Source organism: Ammospiza caudacuta, chromosome 3 (assembly GCF_027887145.1).
Source record: "Ammospiza caudacuta isolate bAmmCau1 chromosome 3, bAmmCau1.pri, whole genome shotgun sequence".
NCBI classification, from domain to species: Eukaryota; Metazoa; Chordata; class Aves; order Passeriformes; family Passerellidae; genus Ammospiza; species Ammospiza caudacuta.
In genome coordinates, this window is record NC_080595.1 from 78,959,793 (window position 1) to 78,981,550 (window position 21,758).

Sequence of the window (21,758 nt, forward strand, 5' to 3'; positions counted from 1 at the left end):
ATATACTTCTCACATTGCTCATTCTTTCAAGGATAAACAGCATCTAAAATGAAGACTGTGAATAAATGAAACTGTTCTTTTGAGTATAATTCAAGGTAAGGCAGATGTCCAGTACAAGTATATATAGTACCTCTACCTTGAGAATAATTTGGCTGAGTTTTAAAAGATACTTTGTTATAGGTTTTATCAGTAGTTTTCCTAATTGAAGATATGAGCTGTTGCAGCAGACCCACAAGAAAATTGCTAAAGCTGATCTGATCAAAAGACTGAAAGCATTAACATTTTAAACAGCAGACTAATTGAAATGCAGACTTCTTCAATGCTAGGCATGGCTTATCATATTAAGAAACTGTTTCTTGTGAAACTGGCTAAGAAGGATAACAAAACCTGATGCAACAACAAAAATACAAAAAAAAAAAAGATGAATAATGTGTTTTCTGGTATTACTGCTGATATAAAAGTTCTTGTATTTATATGTGTAGAGATGTCATGAAAACTATTTTGAAGGGCGTGGGTGACATTTTTCTAATTTTTACTGGAAACTAAGGAAAACCAATCCAGCAGCATCAGCTGAAATCAATAAGATCTACAGCAATTATCTGCAATGCAGAGGATACAGGGGATGTGCATTTAAAAGCAGCCGGGGTAAAGAAAATTATACACTCATGCCTGGATACAGATTTCAAAAGGGAAAAAAACCCCCAAACATAAACCCCACATAGGCCAAAGCTGTCCTCAGAGCCTCTTTCAGCATGCAGCAGACAGCAGTTCCAAGTGTCAGGAATGGTGACATAAGAATTAGCAGCTATTAGACAAGCTTTGGATAGCAACAAGTACTTCTAAAGTAAGTCATCATATTATCTTGTTTTTCCTCCAGTTAATGTGTAAAGGGTAATTTAAAAGGAAGATCCCACTCTGCCAGTTATAATTGAGTTTTATTTTATCTGTTTCACATTCTTATTAGGGAGAATTAAAAATGAAATACGTACTGAACTCCTGTTTGTCTTAGGGCCCATCATGGCAGTGAGGAATACCTTCTGTGAACTGAAATCCAATAATTTAGCATCATACATCATGCTGATTTAAGGCAGACTCTTTTGCCTAAAGGACACTCTAATGATACACTCAAATGATACACTCACTCTCTGCATTTAAAGTTGCAAATGATTTCTCTTTGTGCCTGGGTTTTAATCTTGCCATTTAAAATGACCAAAACAAAATTAATTATTCAATTGATATATTTGTTTGTTCTAGAAAATTAAAACTGTGGTGAGAAGCTGATAAGCGAATTGCGTTAGTAAGATATGGCATTTTAATAAACTTTCTTCAGTAAACTTCTGACTTTTTAATGATCATTATGTCTGATTGTGGCACCAAGCATCATTAATTTTATTGATCTCAGAATTCAAAGTGAAACCTCTGAGTATTTTAAGATTGAGAAGTAGTTACTACTTAAATCATCCTAAACATATTTGGAGAACATAAATGAGTTTTATGACGTATGGAATTTAAGTTACGCTTTCTTTATGGAATCTGCAGATTTACTATAACATTTTATTCCTGACATGAAAGAAGACGGGGATGAACTAAGGTGCTTTTCATATAGCACTTATTAATCTTATTATTAAGAGTCCAATTCATGTCTAGGAATCCACAAATTTTATATTCCCAGGAACTCTGCCACAGAACTGGAGCCATGGTCCAAGGTATGCTCCACTTAACACCATGGTAAGAAAATCAGATGTAATTTGCACTGGAGTGGCTGGGTTGCCCACAGGTGATAGAACTCAGATAAAACAATCTTGTTCATCATCATTCAGCTGATGTCACTACTGACAAGTTTTAAGAAAAATTAATAAAAATCAAATGTCTTGGTCAGACTTTTTGGCCCACACCACTGCCCATTCAGTCGTGAGCTGTGAGTGATCACTCCTACCTCTTCAGAGCAAAGTTTTTATGTTCTTATTTTTGGGATTTCTGTTGAGCACTTACGAGCTGGAGAACTGCAGTTTAAGCTAGAAGCTACTTAGATTCAGAACAATTCTTCAGAAATCTAACCTTATTTCTGGTATGATTGAAGTGTATAATTTTTTTTCATTGCCTCAAATCTAGTCATAAACCTCACTCTTCAGTGCAGGCAAACACCCAGGCAAAAGACTTAAGCCACAGATTCCTGGTCGCTGTATGTTTTTGCTGCACATTTGCTGGAATGTCTCATATTTATTTAGATTACAGGATTGCACATGAATTATTTTGACTTTGTTCCCTTAAATTATTGCCATTCTTACAGATTGTGATCAGCTCCAAATATAATAAGAAAAAAAGACCGATGTGCAGCAGCAAAAACTGTTAGTGCAAAAAGTTTAACTGAATATTTCTAAACTTTCCAGTAGTTAGGATATTTATGTGGAGCTTGATTCTGACTTCAAGTCAAGAACAAATGCAAATGTCTTTATGAAATACAGGACAATTCAGACCTATCTATTTAATGAGCATCAACAATTATACAGAAGTCCCTCTGCCCATGTGTTAATTGAATGTTGAAATCCAAAAAGGAAACTATTCCTATTTTACTAAGGAATTTTTCCACAAATTCAGAGATTCAGGAAGTCTGCCCAGCAACACTTGAGATTGATTTTTCATTTTTTATTCTTATTGAGCTAAATATGTTGGAGAGTTGGCTTTCAGCTACATTTATGGAAAGTACAGCCATGCACCAAAGCAACAGTAGTGCAGTAACTACTACTGCAGTAATGTGGCAATGCTTAAGATCACAAATTATTTGGCACCCTGTAAAGTTCAGTGACATACTTCAGGCATATATTATGTTATTTAACTGTTAGACTTGAAATGCCTGGCACTAGACTTCAAGACTGCTGCAAGTAATAGCAGAGGCAGGCCTCTCCAATTTGGCTCTGCTTAGTAAACAATCCAGAAGGCCTTTTTAAAAAGATATTTTAAGCCATTTAAAATCAATAGACCAAATGGCTTCTAGGATCACCACTGACTTCATTGGGCTCAGGCATTGTATCACTGCTCTTCTGGTGCCAAAAAGATAAGTGAAATTACATTACTCCCTGTTTTTTTTACTGGTCTGAAAAGTGAATCAGAGCAGGAGTGCCTCACTTTCCTCAGCTGACTGCTGGAAAACTTTTTAAGGTTGTTAGTGTTACCAAAAAACCTTTGTAAATGCAAAAAATAATATGTATAGATAGTGACTTCTGCTCCTGTACTTTTTGAGTATTTATCCAGATAAATCCAGAGAAATGTGAAAGAGGCTCTCTGAAGGAGACAGGTTGTCCTCCTCACTTGCTCTCACTTTTTTCACTTCTCAGTGGCAGGATGGGAGGGCTCATTGCACCCCTATTAAGGGTGTGCGTGCAGGGTTCTCTAGTCAGTTGCTGAAAGAGTTTCACATTTCACTGGCTGTTTCAAAAAGAAGCTGTCATCACAGGCCAAATTCCAACCAGGTGTAAGTCATCAGAGAAAGGTTTGAGCAGCTACCGGTGGGAATTCATTAAAGAAATAAATTGAACAGGACAAGGAAAACACTCATAGCAAAAGGACCCAAAACCACTGTCTTGTCTGGCACTTACTTAAAAGTGGCTTTGTCCCTTTGCAAACATCAAAAATATTTCAATGGATGCTGCTCATAGCCTTAGAAGAAGTTTCTCCAGGATAGAAGAGGAGCAGCAAGTCCATGGATCTGATGGAAGTGTTCTCCTTCTTCAGTATCTTTCCTCTCCAAGGTGTGGTTGCATCATGAGGAGCAGAGAACAAACTCCATCCATCTGTGCACAGATTTTCTAAGCTTGTAAAATAGTGTCCCTTTATAAGTGGGGCATTGAAACCATGACAGGGTAGAGATGAAGTTTAACTCGTGTTTCATTGTTGTGTTTTGTCATTATGGGTTGTATAGCTGGTTTAGATTAATCTATTTAACTTGAAATACAGCCAAGGAAGAAAAGTGTTCCTGCTGCCACACACCACTTTTGGCTTGGCAATGGCAGCAGAGATGAGTCCTCCTGACTCTCAGGAGAGACCTGCTAGCTGAGTTTCTCCTTTTTCACTTTTCTATAGCTGAAATATATTTGACTTCCACTATGAGAACTAACACATATTTTCAGAATAAGCTCTGTTGGGAATGACAGGTACTGGTGTTGCTTGTCTGCTGAAACCACTGTGATTTTAAATTAAGCTAGCTGCACTTTAACAAGAGTAGGAATAAAACCAAAGAAAAAGTTCTGCCAGCTGTGAAATTGGGAGCTCACTTGAGAAATGTATCCTGATTTGGTCTCAGAGCCAAATCACACTCTGTGTTGAGTGTTGGGATATTGCTACTTACAAGCATTTTTTTTGATCCAGGGTCTTCTTCGTAGTATCACATGCTTGATTCCTGAGAAATGAGTAGAGCCTGAATTGTGTGAAAGGTTCAGATTTCTAGGATAAGGTGGAAACTGAGCTTATCTTACATGAGTGCTCCAAATACAATGAAATACTTACAAAAAAAGTCAGACTCCAGCCTTTTCTTTGGATTTTGCTTGCTAAGTGGCCATACATTCATTTTTGAGACCCTAAATATTGAGCAGATGCGTTAAATGTGCTCTAAAGAAGACATAGTCATGTCTGCTGCACTACAGCAGAGCAGAACCAAATCTAATTCTGAATCAACCCTGGGTGGGAAACAGGAGTTGCTTAGAGTCCTGTGGTTCTGGTTATGTGCAAAAGTGTGAATAACTCTAACAAAATGAGGATGTCTAGTTTGGGATAAGCTGTAGCTGACAAAGTCAGGTGAAATATTTCAATTAGATACAATTTATTTTGAATGCAAAATATGTTCATTATATTATTCCCCCAATGCATTTTCTAGGCATAAAAATGATTTCTATATTTGAAATCATCAATCCGGTAGTGAAATCATGTATTTCTATTATTCATATAAATAGTTCAGTGATTTTCATGTCCTTGCAGGTTGTCACAAGAATTAGCAGCTAACTAGCCTTTGTTTCTTTTTTTTTTAATTGCTTCTCTTAGTTAGTTAGAAGGTTTCTATTGAGTCCCAAGGGCTGACATGGAGGGTTTGCTCACCCAGTTCAGAAAAAGCTACTTGATTCAAGAACTGAGATAGAGGGACTCTAGTCTTTAATTTAGTCATTTTCCCAATAAACTTGCCAATTAAGATACCAAACATTCTCACAAACCCAGATTCACCCTACCTTATTTAGACATTGAACCAGAAATGCGTTTCCAGAGGACAGTTCAGCCTGGAGTTGAGTTGATTTGCTTTCAGTGATGTCTGTATTTCCTGGCTGGCTTCAGGAGATATGTAAGGCACCCAAACTCCTGACTAAACCCTGCAAGTGCCTACAGCTAGCTGAGATGGATATAATGTCTAACTCATCCATGCTATCAATTACTTGGATTTCTTAGGCAGTGGCAGTGAGCTGTATAACACCATGAGCACACATGTAGATTCATTGCCTATATCAAGAAGTAGAAAGCATCTCTGAGAAAAGTTATAGGGCTTAGTTGAAAACTTTGTAATTGATGATGTGGTATTTAAATGAATTAGGGTTTGGCAAGCTTTGCTATAAACTAAACCTTATTGCCAGGGTTTGAATGGAGAGCTTGTGTCACTACCATTGATAATTATTCCCAGGAACAGAGCACAGCATTGAAGTAATGGGCAAAAGAGGGAACAAGAAAATAAAACCTACCATTTTTATTTGCTATTTATTTATCTTCTTATTAGATAGAGAGCAAAGTGGGTCCAAGAGAAAAGAGCCATAGAGGTTCTCTGGAGAAAGGCAATGGATACAACTGGATGCTAAATGTAGTTGTTAGAGATGAGCATTACAGCAAATAGGTCAAAGGATTATTTTTAGGGATGGGAAATGTCTGAGATAGAAAGTGATTCAGTCTTTAATCATGAAATTTGTGTTTTCACATTATGCACTTTCACTAAGCTGCAACAATTAAGCCCTCACATTTTGCATGGTGCCCTTGATATCTAAACATCCACTTCTATCGTGAATTTGGTACCAAAAAATACCATAGGTATTAAAAGAATTACTTCAAAACCAGAATCTTGACTAGATAATTTTTAAATAATAATATTTCCTTCTGAGAAATTAGTAAGTTCTAAGTTCTGCTTGCCCTTGTTTCAGGCACACAAACTTGCTTTTTTAAAAAAATTAATTTTCTGGAAAGGTAAGTTAAAATTGAGAAGAAAAAGCATCCAACTGATCACAAAATAAATGGTAATGTGGCAACTCACTCTTCCTAGAAAAGCTCTGATACCTCCAGTGCAAAAAAGAAGTAGAAAGTCCACGTAGTGAATGTACAGCACAGCAGTTCCCAGGTGGGCAGGATTAAAAATTAAATTTCCTGAAAAGGTCACCAGAAGTAGGTGGGGGTATCACTTCAAACACCTTTCTAAAGGCAGAAGCCCTTACGTTTGCCTTTGTCCTTGGAAAAGACCTTGAAAGTTAGCAGCAAGTCCATCACCTTGTGCTTTGGAGAAATGAAGTTCAAATGCTTGAAACAAAAGGAAGATTCCTAAGCACACTGTGCTGTGTTTTTCGTATTACATTCACTGTGATTCATGCTGCTATCCTTCATTTTCTAGTACTTTACTCTTGGGACTGCTAGAAGATTTTGAAGGGATGAATGAATATTACTTTGACGAAAAGGTGAAAGGCATGTCTATCATACCCTGGTTTTGATCAGGTAATTTCTAAAGAGGCTGCAAAGTAGTAGTAAATACCGTAGGTAGATAGAGGATTTTCTTTTCCTTTTGCAATTAAGCACAACTTGGTTTTATGCAATTATTTGTAAACAGCAAAAATCCCAATTCACCTGAGAGTACCTGCCATGCTAATGTGCTGTGTAATGTAATCAGGTGGGCACTGAGTGAGGTCCTAGAGGGACAGACACGTAAAAGCAGCACTTCTGCTGAACCTCTGCTTCCAAGGACTTCCCTGACATGCATTTCCATGTAATAGAGGAATCCTAGAGTATAAGATGAGACGTCAATTATCAGTGAGTCAGGAGAGAGTTGTAGCAAGGTTAATGTGTGTGTGGGTGGCAGAAGTCTGTTCCCTCTCCTGGCTTCTGCTCAAAATGGTTTCTCTCCTGTTTCCCTACAGAGGTTTGGAGTAGAATCTTTCTAAACAAAAGCAGTGCTGATTGTTAAAGGCAGAACCACTCATTGGCATGGAACTGTCATCCACTGCGGCTTTAATTTCACCACTAACAGAGATCCTGAGAATGACTGGGACACAGAAGTTACATCTGTGCAAACAAATCAAACAGTGACCTGGGTCTGGTGTTGGGAGGGTGGGTAGGGGTCTGTGTTTATGGGCCCAGCAACCATTACATGGCAATTCTTTGCCCAGTTCAGTAAATAAAATGCACAGAACAGATATATACTGATTTTGTTACGGTGAAAACAGCCTAAACTGAGCTCACACTTTCCCATTTGATTTAGCTATACATTTAATTGCCATAGTGAAGCAGCACAGGTGCACAAAAAGCTGATCAAATAATTATTCAGTTTTCTGTACTATGATCACTTGAATTTTAGGAACTTGAAAGTGGAAAATAAAAAATTTTGATTGAACTTCTGCGAACATTTATACCAGTGTCATGGCTACTGAAATTCTGAAGTTACATTCCTAGTGCAAGCAGTTTCCGTGCTTTACAGGTGGACATGTTTTCTGATTCGAAGATACAAGAAAAACATGATCTGTATTTGCCTGTCTCAACTGAAAAAATGCAGTGCTCTCCATTTTACTGTGAATATATGTAGTTTATACTGTGAGTATATGTATTCATATACTGTGAATATATGTACTATAAAATGTAGTGATATGTGTAAATTTTTAATTATATGCAAAATGTCCCAATTTTAAGGCTTTTGTTCCCATGCTACATTTTAAACTTTCACTAAAAGGGAAAAATCTCTAGTCAGTAAAAGGGGTGAGTTCCCAAACAGCTTACCATCCTCCATGGACAAGAAACACATTACATGGGTGAAGAGACTGAGAAGCTTATCCTCCCCCAATAAACATACTCCACACATTGATATGTGGTTTTGTTGTGCCATTAATTTAATCTTTAAAATCTTTTATGCTCTCTATTGGTCTCGGTGGAAAATCTTCTGGCAATATATTGGTGTTTCAATAGAGTCCTGTTCCATACTGTGGTTAAATCAAGGTTATTTTCATTCTGTGTTAAAGGGTAAAAAAGACACCATACCAAAATCCTCTTTGACATAGATGTAACATCAGTTGATTTAAGGAAACCTAGATGGATTTTTTAACATTTACAAAAAGTGTTCAAATAAATAAAAATTAAAGTGTTGCATAGGTTTTTATGTTATGAGCTGTGTAATGATTTTTTTTTTTTTGTTTGTGAAAATTACTCCAAGGAAAGGGCTGAATAAAACCTAGCAAAAAAAGTTTCAATTCCAATAAATCAATATTTTTGGAAAACAAAACCAAACTCTTAAAAACTGCTTTTTGATTCAATGTATGTTAAAATGCAAGAATAAACATGTAATTTACTTATATAATTTAATACATATTTTTTCCCATTATTTGAGTAAATGTAATGGACTGTTCTAGCACTTGAAGATCAAAAGTGAATTAACTTCAAGTGAGCTTTTGGTGAATTAAATTAAATTAGAGGAGGTTTTAATTAGATCCTGTATATCTGCTGAAATTTCATATTTTGCACCAAAAAAAATTACATAAGATATTTAAAATGTATTCAAACAATGAAAGGAACTGTCTTAGTGTATGAGAAATTATTCCCTCAAAAAGTTTATTGGAACTAATGAGTCCGGCTTTTGGCTAACTCCACTGCAACCCAGAACTCACCAAACTCCAGACACCTAAGTGGAAATGAAAACCTTGTGCACAGACAGCACAAGTGGAAATGAAAACCTTGGTGGTCCTCTGAAAAGACAAAATAGGAGGGAAATGTAGTTGACTTGTCTGTGTGGACTCTCTTGTCTTACAGTCTTGCAGAACTAAATGAGGATCTTGAACCACAGCCCGTCACCTTAGGGATTTGAGATCTGGTGAGAGTGATTTGAGGAAAGACTGATTCAAATAAATAAATTATGGTGATACTTTCTGGTTATCTATCTACTGGGATCCAGTTTGATGAAGATATATGTAAATATTTACTGCTTCTTAAAAATCATGAAAAGATGCGAACCCAGGCAGATTTTATATAGTTTGTGTTTTAAATCCATTCTTAACTTCTGTTAAGAGATATCATTTGAAGATTTTGAATTACATTATGCCCTCATTCACTTTGCTGTAAGTAGCAGTTTCCTGCTCTGAAACCACAATTAATTGTCATAATGTATTTGCACTTGTATTAAAGCAGAAATGATGTGTTGATAATTGCATGTGGAAAAGCAAAAACCAAAGCCACATGTTCATTTCGTATCCATGGTGTGAATCCAAAAGATGATAATTCTGGTCCTGCCTCTTCAAATACAGCCCTTCAAAGAACTCTTTCAGTTTAACATCAGGGAAAGCACTGGGAATGTCAAAACCCTTTTTGGATTGCTTTTAAGATTTTGTTAGCTAGTTCTGAGGAAGGCTGTGAGAGGCCCACAGCATTGTCTATTTGCATCCATGCCTGAGATCCAGGTGCTCAGTGTGTTCAGTCCTTTGCCTGGCTTTTGCAACAGTCCTTTCTATTCCCTCTCAGGCCCCATGCCCCTTCTCCTTTCCCCTGCCCTGTAGCACAGAAAAAACGTGAACTAGGTTAACCCACCAGCTTTATCACCAGTTCTGACTTTTTCTTGGGAATTGGTCTGCCCTAAGCTAGTATAATATGAAGCTCTCAGCTTCTTCTGATCATTTTTTCTCTTTTTTTTTCTCTCCATGGAAATTGCAAAAAATATTACCAAGCAGGAGTGGCATAGGAATGCAAGAGAAACTACAGATTTCCTTTTTCAAGAAAATATGTGCTTGCAATTGCCATAAGTCATCCAAGAGCTTTTGCAAACTTTTAATAAAAATAGATCATAGTGAAAAGCTCTTTACCTAGTATTTTTTAGATTTTCAAACTTCTAGAGAAAAAAACTAGAGAAAATTGTACCTGGCTGTCAAACCTTTTTTCCTATCTATGATATATCATTTCAGATAATGCAATCAATAGCAATGCCATCATTCCAATCTTTACATCCTAAAATTCAGTTTTTTTAATTTGTGATAAAAGATGGTGCAAAACCCCAAGGCTGACTGTAAGAACCTGTTAGTCTTGTGGTTTGTTTTCTGATATTATTAACAGAAGAGAATGCCTTAGAAATGGCACAGTAGCTGTTGAGCTTGCAGTTGCTTTCCAGCTCAGCTGGAAAATCAGTAATTGCAGAACAGATTTCACCAAGAATTAATGGAGATGCTGGCACTGGGGGAGGCAGCTGCCAGATACCCACTGTAAACACAATGTATGCAAGTGAAACTATTACTGATCAGCTATTAATGTACTTAACTGGTAACCAGTTTCTTAGATTTAAAAACTTCAGTGTTTTTTATCCTTAAAGGCATTTTCTGTGTTTGTAGAAGTTTGACAGGCACTAGGAAATGAAAACCTCTGTTTCTCCATTGAATAGAGGCTGCATGCCAGGGCATTTTTACATGGCTAGATAGGGATAGGACAAGGGGGAATGTTTTATTCTTCAAGAGGAGAGATTTAGATTGGGTGTTCTTTGCTTGGATAGTGGTGAGGTACTGGTACAGGTTGCCCAGGGAAGTTGTGGATTTCCCATCCCTGGAAGTGTTCAAGGCCAGGCTGGATGAGACTCTGAGCAGCCTGATCAGTGGAAGGTGTCTCTGCCCATGGCAGGGGTGTTGGAACAAGGCGATCTTTAAGGTCCCTTCCAACTCAACCCAAATCTGTCCATAATTCTATGAGTTCATATGCATATGAATACAGTTTCTCCTCTTGTCACAAAGGTTCAGCTCAGCTCTCCCAATTGCAGGAGCAGGTTTTTTTAGTGTCAAGAAGAATTGACACAGCTGGATTTTTAGTATCTGGGTTTATACCTCAGGCACCAAAACAGGCATAAGCATGTTTTCTGATAATTATTTAAATATTTTAAATTTATTGTGTGGAATATACACAAAATAAGCAAAACAAATTTCTTGTTGCTGAAATTTTAGGTGGAGAAATTCATACTTGGAAAAGTAAATGCATTTTAACAGAGATTATCTGTAAATCACAGCTAGAACCATCTGCTAAGTATCAGATTATCTTTCACCAGCAATGTAAGTAATTTTCTAAACAATTTAACAGCATGATAGAGGTTTAGATCAATAAAATCCTACTTCTTCTCTTTTGGAGATCATTGAAATGTTTATTCTATGAAACTCCCTAGTACAGCCTTTTAAATGGTTCCAGAATATTGAAATATTTTTGTAGCTGATTTACCCATATACTGCATTTTCTAAGTCCAGAAAACAACAAATAAGAAAAAAAAATCATTAAAAGTAGTAGGGATTTCTTAATACATTAATGAAAATCTCATCTCTTATTAATAGGACATGTATTATTAATTATGTCAATGCATATTGATATTATAGTGTATTTTATTCAAATGAAATATATAAAGAATATAACCTATTACCAGATTTTTCTTTTCCCACACAAGGTTTACCCATAATTTGATTAATTTGTTCACTGCCTCAACACCATTCATGACAGTAGCAACTGAGGTCATTTCCTTGCATTCTGGTTCACACTCATTTTTCTCTTTTAAGAAAACTCACTACAGTGTGATAAGTTCAGGGCTCAAGACTGTTTTGAACAGGTAAGATACATTTTGACAATTTCAGAAGAGGTTTTTAATGAAGGGGAAGCAATTAAATTTCAAGCAAAATAACAATCCAACTAGCAAGATGGGGAGAGAAAGACATCTTGTGGCTATGTCATTAGTTAATTAGAAAATTAAATAATTGAGGACAGCACAGGATAGCCCATGTCTGTACTATTAAATAATTTTATTCTTAAAAGCATATTAGCAAAGCCATTGTATTAAGTAGAAGAGGAATATGCTACAGCAACTGGAGGCTAAAGAGTTTCCCTTTCATAACCTGACACCAACACGTGGCTGATTTGTTGGTGCCCATCCCCAGATTATAAAACCCTCATTGTTAGGTAACAACTGTCAGTGTTCACTAATCCAGTGCTCCAGCTCTGGGCTAGAGAGTGACATCCCAAAGTGACCCAGGCTCCAGTGAGATGTGACTGCCTTTTCACACCCAGCTGCTCTCACAGTTTGTAGCTGTGTCCCCAAGTATGTGGTTGAGGATGCCTGGGTGACCAAATTTTCTCACTGAGCTTGAAAACCAGATTTCTTACAGATTAAGTTTGTTATAGATAATTGGAAAGGTGTGCACACCTGGCTCTGGTTGGGGTGTGAGGGAAAAAAAAATACAATATTCCTTCAGACATTTCTCTTTATACCAGTTCTTGTCCTCTCTCCTCTCCTCTCCTCTCCTCTCCTCTCCTCTCCTCTCCTCTCCTCTCCTCTCCTCTCCTCTCCTCTCCTCTCCTCTCCTCTCCTCTCCTCTCCTCTCCTCTCCTCTCCTCTCCTCTCCTCTCCTCTCCTCTCCTCTCCTCTCCTCTCCTCTCCTCTCCTCTCCTCTCCTCTCCTCTCCTCTCCTCTCCTCTCCTCTCCTCTCCTCTCCTCTCCTCTCCTCTCCTCTCCTCTCCTCTCCTCTCCTCTCCTCTCCTCTCCTCTCCTCTCCTCTCCTCTCCTCTCCTCTCCTCTCCTCTCCTCTCCTCTCCTCTCCTCTCCTCTCCTCTCCTCTCCTCTCCTCTCCTCTCCTCTCCTCTCCTCTCCTCTCCTCTCCTCTCCTCTCCTCTCCTCTCCTCTCCTCTCCTCTCCTTTAGAAATATATCTAAGATTAGGCTGCTGAAATGATGCAATTCCTATTTCTAGAGGAACAATTTTGAAATCAATATGAAAAGCAAGCATTGGCTTTTACACTAATAGGCATAAGTGCCCCTCAATAAGTAAATAACAAATAAATAAGCTAAAGGTATATTTCCACCTGTCAAATGGAGTTAAGAAAATTCAATCAAAAAGCATCTCAATAAGATTTGAATGCCTTTAATTTAATTTAGAGTTAAAAGAGATAGTCTTGAATATAAAATCCTTGAATACCAGATGAATGGATTTTTTTTCGCATAAGGTTCAAACCTCATGTGAGCCTCCTATGGAATTTCAGTCAGACTCAGCCTATCTCTGTTCTGACTTAATCTCACACATTATATTGATGCATTCCAGAGACAAAGTTTATTTATACTTAACACCTTTATCTTGCAACAATGCATATAAATATATAAATTATTATTTTAACAAGAGAAGCCTCTGGCTTGATGTGTTTGTGTTACTGACATTGGTTAACAAGGGCTTACCTGCACTTGTAAGACATGAACAAGACTGGCACTCAAAGGACTGCCAAGACCATCTCAGTTCATCTCTTTATTCATCTTCTTGAGAAAGAAGATTAATGTTGAAATGAATGGAAGAACCTGTCAGTGCATGACAAGCTTTCAGGAAGAAGTGATGCTTGAGGAAACAGTTTGGTTATCAGCTAATCCAGGACACCAAATTAGATATTTCAGGTTCAGTTTTCAGAAAGTATTTCTGAGCTATATACAGAAATCAGCAATTACAAAACCAGGATAGGAATATATCATAGAATTCAAGAGCACGTAATTCAATTACTTAAGCAATGACTCTTCTTTGAAATAACAATAAAATAAAATAAACTCTGAAATCATATATTTACAGAACAATACAAAATGCCACTTGAGATTTTTTTAAAACGTTTTGTTGATTTAATTACTTAGCCTGCTCTGAAAAGCAAGTTAAAATAAAATGCATTTAAACAAATATGGAAGTGCCCTGGCTCACTATTTCTGTATTCGTTTTACTCATAATCAAAAAATGGAAACTTAGAAATTAATTTTAGCACTTAGTATTCAAATTGCTCATAGCAAGAAGCCCCTTTATCTTCTGTGTTATCTTTTGTTGTGGCATTAGTGATACTTAGATAAAGCAATCTTAATATTCAAGACAATTATTCTGAAAAGAGCTGTTCTCCAAGATTTATCTCTAACTAGTATCATCAAAATATCATATTATCCATATATGTTTTGCTGGGTTAACATTTATCACTGAACTCTTTCAATATGAGTTTTCATCTGTGGTGCTGTTATTTTAATGACAGCCTCTAATTAGGGTTGACATTTCACTAGCCTTATTTCCAAATTCAGCTCATTCTGACCTCAGACAAGTTATTTAAAGCTGTTGAGCTTCAACTTTTATCAAAAGTGGTGTGCAGAGTCTTACTTTTCCAGACTTCCTTTTGAAGTCCATTTTCATTTGCAGTTTACATGTGATGCTCATGGAAAGGTCCCATCTGCATGAGCCACAGAGTCCTAGGATCACAGAACATCCCAAGTTGGAAGGAACCCACAGGGATCACCAGGTCCAACTCCCAGCCCTGCACAGGACACCCCAGAGGCCACACCAATGTGCCTGAGAGCTTTATCCAAGCATTTTTGAGCTCTGCAGGCTTGGTGACCACTTTGCTGGGGAGCCTGTTCCACCATCTGGCTGAAGAGCCAGAGTCAGGAAAGCTGGCACACAATATGGGTAATGGATTTGCTCATGCTTGCCTTTTGGCACCAGAATTTCTTGATCTGGAATGATGTAAATTTTGTACTTTGAAAGAAAACATCAAAGTAGTAAAAAATCAATAAGTATTGCTGTTTGGGTGTTATTACATGGCTTTTATTATACATAATAATGTAATTCTGAAGGGTCTAAATCTTTGTTATTCGCATGGATGGAAGGTAACAAAAACTTACAGGATTAGATGAAGTGGAAATGCTGACAGTAAATATGTTGTTTACAGCTCTGCCTTTCATTGTAGCATTGAGCTGTAGCAGATTAAAGAGCTTATGAACAAATATGTGCAAAGAAACTTCAAAGGTTAATTTAAACAGTTTAATGCTGTGAGGAGTGAAACAACTTATCTGCAGTGAAAATGTGGTGCCTACAGTGAGTTCCTCAGATCAAGGGTGATGCTTTTCCCTTTCCATCAGTGTGATATAACCATCATCCCACCTGACAATCTTATGAGAAAGAATTGTGAAATTTTATTGCTGAAAATCAGTAATAAAATGACAATGTTCTTGTTTATTTCTCATGGCATTTGACGAGCATTTTTTTGTACAAGTTTCCATGCCTGTATGCAATATGCATTCATACATTTGATGTTCAATCAAAGGATTAGCTTTAGAAATGTGAAAATTATGGCTACTTGCAGTAGTAAAAAAGTTAATTCTGTGGCAGAAATAGATAAAATTGAGCATTAAAATCACCAAGTGATTCTCGTTTCTGAAAGATTTCATGAACTATTTGTTTGTGAGGAATTTTAAATCCTCATGTACAACTGTCTTGTAACAAAACCCAAGCTGTTTTATAGTTCTTCTTGAGCATAAATACATTTTATTTTGCCTTTTTTCCCTGTCTGTATTTTTTTTCCCCTGTGTGCTGGTTTTGGCTGGAATAGAGTCAATTTTCTTCACGGTGGCTGGTGTGGGGCTGTGTTTTGGATTTGAGCTGAACACAGGGCTGATAACACAGAGATGTTTTTGTTATTGCTGAGGGTTCACACAGAGCCAAGGCCTTCTCTGCTTTTTGTACTGCCATGGGGAGGAAGCTGAGGGCACATGGGAGGGTGGGAGGAGGCACAGCCAGGACAGGGCACCCAAACTGACCAAAGGGATATTCCAGACCATGGGGCATCATGCTCAGTATGTAAAATGGTGGGGAGAGGGGGTAAAGAAGGAAAGGAGGGGACATTTGGTTTAATGGTGTTAATCATCCCAAGTCACTGTTATCTGTGATGGGCCCCTGCTGTCCTGGGTGAACACCTGCTTGACCATGAGAATTGATGAAAGAATCCCTTGTTTTGCTTTATGTGCATGTGTGGCTTTTGCTTTCCCTATTAAACTGTTTTTATCTCATTCCACACGTTTTCCAGCTCTTACTCTTCTGATTCTTTCCTCAAACCTGCTTCTGGGGGAGTGAGCAAGTGGCTGCATGGAACTTGGTGCCTGGCTGGAGTTAAAACCACAGCACCCTGAAATTTGTTTAAAGAGCATTCAGCTTTCTTGTGTCCTCCCCACAAGCTTTCTTGTGTCCTTTCCAGCAAGTCTTATTTGAAAGAGCAGAGAGTGAGTGTCCCTTGTCTTCAGGACAGTCTTGCAGAGATTAGTGGGAAAATGAAAGATACCTCCTGCTGAAAAAAAAAAAAAGTATGGAAGGGACAAATTTAGGATGGGAAGTCTTGAGGAAATGTTTTTGTCTGATTCTCCTTCCATAAAATCATCATTCTTTTTACCTTCATTTTCTCATGGCTTTGGAAATAACCACACTGAGCATCTGTCCCCTAGAGCATTTGTGTACATCTGTTGAGCTCCAGAAGTCTGGCTGCAGTCTGGGTTTTAGCAGGCAGAGCTTGTAGGAAGTCAAAGCTTTATTAAAGCATTGGAAGCCAACTTCTGTCTGCTTCTTCTGCATCCATAGGTCTTGTGTGCCTGAAAGCTTTTCTGCCTTTTCCTGAGCATACCTGTTGGTCTAATAAAAACTATTAAGTCTGTCTATTTTATTCTGGATCATACTGATACAGCAAGAGAATCAGAGAATGGTTTGGGTTGGAAGGGAGCTTAAAGATCATCTGGTTGGGACACCTCCCAGTTGCTGGGGTCTCAGTTGTTGGTTTCCCTGCGTCTGGGTTGAAGGCAGTGAGATGATAATTCATGTTCAGACTCAAGTGTTTATTATTTCTTATCAGTAAAACAGTCTCAATACTGTGAGTTTTTCATTAGAAGGCACAAAATGGCTAACAATCTCTTGTTACAAGGTCTTTTAAGACTAAACTATCCAATTAAGAACAGACACCTAGATTATTTTCCCTTTTAACCCAATAACTGATCCCAAAGAGCTGCAATGTGGATTTTTCTGCCCAATTACAAAATGCCACCCAAACCCATGAAGAAGGAGGAAGAAGAAGCATGAAGAAGAAACCCAGGACAACACCCTGTGCCCTCCATTTTGCTTCCATCCACAACATACTAAAAATCCCCAAACCTAAATGTCTCACCAAGTGATACACCTACACTACTCTCTATAATCTATTTCACACTTGTGTGGATTCTAGTCTATCTTAAAGTCTAGAAAATTTTCTCCATGAATGAGGGTCAAAGTCAGTGCTCCCCTGGGGGTCAGGGCACCCCAGAGCAGACAGAGAAATATTCCCAATGCCCTGGGTTTCCACACCCACTGATCAAGTTACTCAAAGCCCCATCCAGCCTGGCCTTCAACACTTCCAAGAATGGGGCATCCACAGCTCCTCTGGGTAACTGATGCCAGTGTCTCACCACTCTCACAGCAAAGAATCTCTCCCCAATAACTAATTTCAATCTTTCCTCTTTCTGTTTAAAGCCATTTCCCCTTGTCCTGTCACTGCATGCCCTTGTCAAGAGCCCCTCTGTGACTCAGCTCAGCCCCACCACGGCTAGACCAGAGCTGTAGCCACCCACAAAGGCAGATGTGCACACTCACAACACACTGTTTTCCTTACACTGCATATTTTTTCAGTATTTTTCTTTCTCAAATATAAAGTTTTTTTGTAGTTTATCTCTACACTTAGAATTATTTCAGAAATATAAAAAGTTGAAGAATTATTATTATCTCTTAGCAATAATGCTTCATCATTCCCATTTCCCTGTGTAATTCAGTGGGGCTCCATCATACAAAAGGAAGCCACACAATATAAGCTTGATGTAGCATATTTTATGATCCCTAGTGCCCAATATTTGACTTTATATAAAAGAACTATGCAAAGGATTATATTTTAATTTTATCTCTCCACAAAAATAAAATGGACATCTCTAGTATTGCAAAATTGAGAACTAAAACGATGAAATAAATCAAGAATATTAGGCAGCTCTTTTTACAATGATTAACCGTTTTGTCTGATCTGAACTGTATAATTTTGCAGTCCAAAAGACAGAGTCCCTTTTGGGATTAAACACTATATGAAGAGATATTAAACAGCTATTTCATCTCCTCTGTTTCTATGACAAGTATGGTTTGTTTATCTGTGTCATAGGCTTCTAGGTAATCTCTTTTCCAGGTTTGAAGACCCCCAGACTAGTCCATTATTCCACACATGGAAACTCTCTCACAATGCTGATCATCCTCTTTAAGCTTTTCTGAAAATTTTGATTTTCAATATGTCCTTCCTTGGACTAACAAGACAGAAATGCAACAAGACAGAAATGCACATGGTGAATGAGTAATGGATTTGCAGAGTGGTATAGTTGTATTTCTTCTCTTTCTTTTCTGAAAGAAAACAGAAAAGCTGGACCACAATTGTACATAGGGCTTAAAATCACATTTATCAGTGAAACAGACACTGAGGGGAGGATACAGCAGCCTAGATGTTGGAATCTAGGGCTATCTGAGATGCTCTGGGGTGTCTTACCTGCTTCCCATCTCATGCTCAAGGATAAAAGGGGTATCTTGTAGGTACTTTGTCATATCTGTCAGCCTAATGACAATGTGCCTCAGGTTCCTCAGGGCATCTAAAATAGCACTCAGTACGTATGTTTTAGTCTACTGAATTAAGCTTCCTGTCAGCTGAATTTCTCTCTAGGCTCCACTGACTGCACCAATTTAATTCATTGTGTGTAATGGGAACTTAGACACCTACCTCATACCACCCCTGAGAAACAGATATTTTGGTAGATTCTCTTGACAACAATAATTTGATTTAAATGTTCTTGGAATAAGGTGGATTGGAGAGACACTGGGATGAAATAGAAAAAGGCAGCAGGTATTCATAGTGCATTTAGGAACTTTGGAGGAAAAAGGAAAAATGAGCCCATTTGGAGAGGCAGGCATAGCAAAGTGTGTCTGAGTTGTCTTAAATAAGTCTTTTCTGTGAGAAGGAATGCACTGATTAAAAAAATAAAGAATAGATTCATATTCACTCTATGGTGCCTTTAATATCCCTGTCTGTATAAGGAGACCTGAGGCAGGTATGATATCTCAAACTTCTTGCAAGCAAGATGAAAAGTAACAAAGAATTCAATCCTGGCACAGATAACTGGCACTTGTGAGTTCAGATTTATTTTGTCTCAAGACCAGATATCTGGAAAAGGACAAAACCCCCCCACCCAGAAACCCTTCAGGTCTTAATAAGAGCTGTGAATAAAACCTTCACCTGGGATATGAGAACTATCTTGGATGTGTATTAGCTTGTTCAGCATCATCAGCAATCAACATTTTGCAGAAAAATTTCAGCATGCCTGCTCTACCCTTTGTATCAGAAGAAATAATGAAGATGCTCATTAATATCTCTTCACAGCCTATTCCTACAGTTACCTCAATCAACATCTAAAGGTCAGCTTCTGCCTTTGATCTCACATATGCATGACAGTAAAAACCTGAAGAAACAGGCTTTTGTCACAGGAAATATATCATCAACTTACAAATCAGAGATGTGTGGAAATAAGTCTTCCATTAAGAGTTGCTTTACAAGTTCAGCTCAGGGAAATGAAATTATTGGTTTTGTTCTGGAGGTTTTGAAACCACAGGGTCCTTCTGGCCTCGTGGCTGTGCTGTGTTTTCTCACATCCTGTGTTATTACAAAAACATCCCACTTCCAGCACAGAGTTTGGCCCCAGAGTTTGTAGTACATAATGGTATCTATTTGACTACCAAATGTGTTGTGATGAGGAGGACACTTGTGTGATTGGAGAGGCAGCTGGAACACAAGTGGAGGCTAGAGAGGGGACTGACGCTTTGAAACCATGGCACAGAATTCTGAGAGATTCTCTATTACAAACAATCTACAGTCATCACAAGGCTTTCTGCTACAATAACCTGAACCCACTGGACACTTTCTCCCAGATACAGTAGGCACCAATACATTTGTTTCAGACCTTCTGACTCTGACTTTTTTATGCTAACTTTAATAAAATGCAGCTCCATTCCCTTTGAGATATTCCTGGATCCCATCAAAAGGAATAGGAGGAGAAGCAAGTACTGGAATACTCACTTTGAGTCCTCCATTTGAATTAAAAATATTTTCTTTCAAGTCCTGAAGCATAGGTTTTAAAGCATTAAAAATTGAAATACAGCTCGAATGAAAGATTGCTCTTGATGTCCTTTAAAAACGTAGAGTCTGGGATACAAAAAGGGAGGGAAGGAGGCAAGTTGGAAGGATTTTAGTTTGATTCATCTCTTTCTCAGAAAAAAAAAAATTGATGGAATGAATTTCTGCAGAGGGATAAGAGAGGTACACAGGCAGGGTAGAGGGAAGCATCCAGGACATGACCCCTCTGTTTACCTCTTCTCTGTGTGTTCCCATGAGCTGATAAAATTGAGTGGGGTCAGAGAGATCTCTGGTCAAGCTGTAGCAACACAGAAGCTAAAGGTTCTGAAAAGTTATTTTATCTTTGACCTGTGCATTGTTTGTTTGTCTAGTGCTGTCTGAAAGTGAAATGTATGGTTTGTTTGTTCAGAGTACACAAAAAATAGCAATGATCAAAATTTTGGGAATTTCTTTTGGAAAGTCACCAAAACACAGTGCAAAGATATTTTCTGCATCTGCTTACTAATGAGTGTTTTGTTTTGAAATGAGAGTGGCTGGGGTTTCTTCTGAGGAAGAAACATTTCCTGCTTCCACCTGGAAGCCAAATCAGCAAAGCTGAGCAGCAGCCTGGGCTCTGTGCTCAGGAGAAGCAGGAGCAGTGCTTTTGTGTGCATCAGCTAAAGTCACTGTGCAGCCCCATCTGTTCTAGCTGATCACACAGCTTGCTGGAAATTGTTTGTACTGGTATTTATTTTTGAGAATTATTTGGGCAGGTGTATTTAAAAACATGACTGTCTAGAACTGGGGACCAATATCTCTGTATTTTAGCTCATCAGAGACTACCTCCTTTTTTGGTGTTTCTTTCTCAGGTGTTTATTACAGAAGACCATGGACAAGAGAAAACATATCCAGAGTTTTGAAAATGGTGTTTTATTTGTGTTGAAATAACATATATCTTAGCATTGCAGAACAGTTTGATTTTTGTCTTAGATTTATTTTCTATTCCCATTCCATTCATATTTCGTCATGGCTCAGGTTTTAGTACATAGCTTTTCTTGTTTATCAGAATCTCACAAACTGCATGTCCTTTACAGCCTTTTAGAAAAGGCTATAGGGAACTTGAGTTCACTCTGCCTGAAGATAAATCCACAAAATCTTCTGCACTACAGAGCTCAGTGCTGAAATGCTTAACCCTTGAGTGTTCTGCTCTCTGCAAACCTTGATGAGATTCTGATGCCTGATACCTCAGAAAAGTCTAGGCAAAATAAAAGCAACAAAATGAGTGAAAATTTGCAGAATTGCTTAGTGCTGCTGTTTAAGATTCTTCTGGAGTTCAGTGTTCAAAGCAGGGAAACAGAAAAACAACAGAAAACACAAAACCAAACCTTCCCTCAAGCAGAATCTGTACACAGCAAGTGGCGAGGGAGTTCAAGGGGGATGGGAGGAAATCTCTGCACATTAAGAAGAGATTTTCTGAAGAGCTGGAAAGAGTATATGTTGGGAAGTGCTGTAAGTGCAGAGATGCACAGCACTCACTCTATGGAAATT